This window comes from Octopus bimaculoides, chromosome 5 (genome assembly GCF_001194135.2).
Source record: "Octopus bimaculoides isolate UCB-OBI-ISO-001 chromosome 5, ASM119413v2, whole genome shotgun sequence".
NCBI classification, from domain to species: Eukaryota; Metazoa; Mollusca; class Cephalopoda; order Octopoda; family Octopodidae; genus Octopus; species Octopus bimaculoides.
This window is the reverse complement of record NC_068985.1, coordinates 21,722,435-21,727,412: the sequence shown is the minus strand read 5'-3', so window position 1 is coordinate 21,727,412 and position 4,978 is coordinate 21,722,435. Positions and strand designations below refer to the sequence as shown.

General features: G+C 34.8%; 1 protein-coding gene across 3 annotated transcripts in view; it reads left to right on the top strand.

Moving 5' to 3' along the window:
• The window catches only part of LOC106875791 (peroxisomal ATPase PEX1), a 49,431-nt gene that overhangs the window by 17,204 nt on the left and 27,249 nt on the right, over nt 1-4,978 (top strand). The window lies entirely within an intron of this gene.

Genomic DNA, 4,978 nt, shown 5'->3' with positions numbered 1-4,978 from the left:
TCATCATCATCATCATCATCATCATCATCATCATGCTTGCATAGACTGGATAGGTCTTTTCCAGAACAGCATTTAGCCACTTGTGGTCATTTGTCATTTCCGTTTGTGAGATCCTCTTGAAATAAGCTTTCACCACTTCTTTCCATGTCCTCCATAGTTTTTCTCTCCCACAAATTCCATCCACTTGAATTGCTTGGCATTTCATTACCCAACTGCCATCCTCTATATGCATCACATGTCTGTACTAGCTTAGTTTTCTCTTTTACACTCAACATCTGATTCCTCTTATACTTAGTTTTTCTTTCAGCTCATTTGTGCTTTTTCATTTGTGTATATTGACATTACACATTCTGTGCCTCTGTTTTGCTGCCATACAACATTATACTTCATACTTATGCATTATACAATCTGTCCTTCAATCAAAGAAAGAATCTATCAGCAGCAGTAATAGTCCTTCGAATTTTTCTACTCAGCTCTTATTCTGGTTACTTTGCATTCTGAACACCCTATCGCCTTGGTAACAGAATCTATTAAATATTGATAGAGTAACCTCCAAATATTTGAAAGAATTCTGATTATGAGTGCTCTTACTGCTAACTACTGTACATCTGCTACATATGAAGTCCTCCTTTTATGTCAATTTCCAATGATCCCTCTGTATCTCTTTGTACACACATGTATTTTGGATACATTGTATGACATTCCTACCTGCTCTTTTTTATATATCAAACCTGGCCATTTCCTAGATAGCAATAGAGTTTGTTTCCTGCTGAAACATTTGTCTTCACTAGGTTTATTTTGAGACTTATTAATTCTTGGTTTTGCCTCCATATTTGGAATTTCTTCTCCAATTCTCCAATAGATTCACTTGGAGATTACTGGCATTCAGAAATTTCCATAGTAAGTCGGTCTGAAACTCTTCTATTATGGTCTGGATAACTATAATAAACTGAAAGGAGCAAATAACTAACTTCTGATGGACACCCTTTTGTTACCATATTTATGTTGAGATGCTCTATGTTTCTTTCCATTAATTTTAAATATAAAAAAGAATTTAGTAAAATAACTTAGTTATCATTAAGCTAGTGGTAGGAACATAAATTGTGACCAAGGTTTGGTGGAAGATTTTAATTCAGAACTTTTGAAAACAAGACATTTGTACTACAGAGCCAGAGCTGGTTTCAGCTGGTTGGTATCAAAAGGGTTAATCTTCACTGAATTTGTTTCTGACTCTCATCTCTCTGATAGTGTCTTACAAGTCATTGATTTACATCTAATTTTTTTAGCCACTTCTAGACTACAGTTGAACCCTGTTAGAGGCATTCTCCGAATGCTAGGTATAGTGGCTTACTTTTTGCTAAGAACTACTATAAATGTCTCATTAGAGAGAGGGTATCACTGGTTCCCCATCATAGTACTAACCATTTCACTGTAGCATTTCCATGCCTTTTCTTCTTGGCATCAATGAGAAAAAGTGCTGCTATTATTACATACATTTCTCATTAGCTTTGAACATCACTGGTCCAGGAGGGTTTGCAAAGACTATGGAGAATGCCCCTTCCAGACCCAGTAAGTAAAAGAGAAAAAAAAATCACTGTGGAAAGACTTAGTATCCTTGACCATCTGCCTATCCTATGTTTTATTGAGTATGAAATGCATCTGGCTTATATATTTACCTGAGAGGTTGATGATCAGCTGACTGTTGCTGGTCAGGTCATTTGCATCACAGAAATTCAAGAGACTAAATCTCTTGATTCTGCGTTCCATATCCATAGCCTCCATGTTCATGATGTGATGTTGATTGAGAATCAGAGTATCTAGTAATCTATGTTTGTATTGTCCAAATGTCCTTTTTTAGGTAAGTTCTTTGTCATGAGTACTATTTTGTAGCTATAAGTTTTCAGTATTTGTATTCTTTGATGTTGTTACTTGTAGAAATAATAAGCTTGTGGATTCCCAGGCAGCCTTTGTATTTATTACTGCTGTTGACACCACTAGATTGAATGAAACTGCCCAGGTGTCAAAACCATAGTGATATCTGTTTGGCAGATGATGATGGGAATACATATTTGTCATGCTTGATTGTGAATTTCTTATATTTTAGTCTCATTATTCTGAGTTGTCCTTCATTTTTGTAAAATGGAAAGTGTTTGTGGATTCCTAGTTTGTGGGGATCACTTACAGTAAAGTAAAAAGGCAACGTTACCTACTCAAGTTATTCTGATTCATAAGGGCCAGTTTCCTAGTTTCCATGGCATATAAATTCACCACCTGGATGGGATGCCAGTCCATTGCAGGATTACTTGTTCTTGCCAGCTGAGTGGACTGAAGCAATGTGAAATGAAGTGTTTTGCTCAAGGACACCACACTTCACCTGATCCAGGAATCAGAATCACAATCTTACAATCATGAGTCCAACACCCTAACCACTAAGCCACATACCTCCACAATCACTTACATCGATAGTATTTGGTTTTCTTCACAGGTAATCTAAATAGGCTTAGATATTGGTGTCTATTTTTGGGAGATTCTACATCCATTATCTATATCCATCTTCCTAGCATATCCCTCAAAATTCCCTATCTATGATAATAAAGCAGTTATTGCTTCTTATCCAGTTAGTCTATAAGAGGGTCTCATAGAAATAGTTATTTTGTTCATCAATCAATCAATCAATCAGATCGTTGTGCATATGCAACTTATGCAAATATCATGTTTCTTTTTTTATTTACTGGATCTGCAGGAAGAGGCATGCCCATGGCTTTCTCAGGCACTCATAAAGCAGTGAGATTGATGCCATTTATGTTCTTTTTGATCATAAATAAGTCAACACAAGCAGAAAAAATAAGAGCAGAGCAGAATTTGCAGGGGACCAACATGTTCTGGGAAGAACTGGATGTGGTCATTAGTGTGGGGCCCAGTAAGTTGGATACAGCAAGGAAGATAAGACAAAATAAGACAAGTGGGTTGAGAATGCTTGAGTGGAGCAGAGACTATTATAGTAGCTAGTGAAAATATAGAGGGAGAAGCCAGTGCATGTGGGCCAGAAACTGGTGCATGTTAGTAACTTGAAGCAGTCAATCAGGTACCTTTTTCTGGATGAGGTCTAGGATATAACTGTTGCTTTTGACTAGCTTCAGCTTTATTATTCAGTCACATACTGTATTTCAATTGTTTGCTTCTTTCATGATGAGATTTTTCTTTTAGTTTCTTCTACATTTGAAAGAATTTAGTTAATACTATCAATTGTTGTTAGGTCATTTATGTAGGGAATAGTTGCACTATATTTTTAAATGCAGAAAGTAAAGTAAAAAGCTTTCAAATTTTTACAATAGCTATTATTGTCAACATTAGCCTCTAGAGAACTCTTTTTTTTTTTTTTATAAGTTAAGGCATTTGTTATCCAGAAGTCAAATTGAAAACATTTAAATATTTAATTATATGGTATGGGTATCCTTCAAGAAACAATACATGCTACAATTTATAGTTCTGCGAAGATCTTTCAGAGGACTTAAGTTATTTTTAAACTAGTTGTTACAAACTCTTATGCTGTGAATGGAAAATTCTATCCATTCTAGTTTTATCTCACTTGTTAATTCCTGGCAGAGCAACAAGGTTACAATTTTGTTTCTTTATTTCTATCTCACTATAATTGAGGGATTTGTACATTGGTACAAGACCATAATTGATAAGGGAGGGGTATCATCAACTAAATTGCTTCCACTATGTCTGTCTTCTACTTCTTTTATCAACCTCATGTGGAAAATAGGTAGAAAGTTTACTATAATTACTAGTGTAGCAGTATAATTCATTGGATAACAATAACAATAAAAAAAATTCAATTATAACATATTTACATTTTTATGTGTGTGGGCATTGTAATATTGTGTAGAACTGACACATGAAGTGTAAAATGATTTATTAAAGAGCTAAAGGCAATGCTTGTGTTAGAATCTAATTGACATGAAGTCTCCCACATTCAGCTATTCACTACCATTATTGTACTGTCTTGGCAGTGAGCTGGAAGAATATTTACTACCTCAACAAGATCCTACTGAGGTCAACTTTGTCTTTCATTCTTTTGGAGTCAATAGAATATGTATCGGTCCAGTAAATGGGGATCAATACAATTTAACTTGCCCCTCCTCTCAAAATTGTTGACATTGTGCTGAAACTAGAATTATTTAACTCTGTCTTATGCCCTATTTGTCTTTCATTCTCTGTTGTCTGTAAACCTTAATACTTGGCAATCAATAGTCAGTCAAAGGCTTTAACCATTTTGTTACCATATTTCAGTTGAAATACCCTTCCTCTGTCTCAGTTAATTTTGAAGCTAATGAAGAATTTAGTATAATAACTTTGTCATTATTAAGCTGGTGTATGGAGCATGAAGTTTTGATGGAAAAGCTATAATTTAGATCACTTTAAAACAAGAAGCTTATATCATAGAACTAGGTGTGTTAGTATTACAGAGCTTGACAGGTAAAGATTTGAACATTGGTTTAAATATTTGATGTTTGAGCAAGAAGTTAACAAAAGCCTTAAGATTTGCAGAAATAGTCTCTTCACAAACTGTTACAAATAAAAGTTATACCAGAAAATAAATCCAATTTTTTTTCCTGCATATCATCACCTTTTGTAGTCCTTATATAACTCTGCTCAAATATTTATCCACCTAAGAAAAGTTATAATCGGAATTCTGCCATTTTATTTTTGAAAATGTCTTACCATATATCATCATCAAACTTCACACCATCTGCTTTTATCATGCTAGCATGGGTTGAATAGCACTTATTGAAGCTGTATTCTATGGTGGCCTTCTTACTGCCAACCCTGACCTGTTTTCAAATGAGGTATCTTTTATTCCTCTGGTCTTCACAAGTTAAAGCTGCTATAAAATTGTCACTGAAAGATTGTTGTGCAAAGAGAAGCAGAAAGTAAACACACGCACACACACACACACACTCTCTCTCTCTCT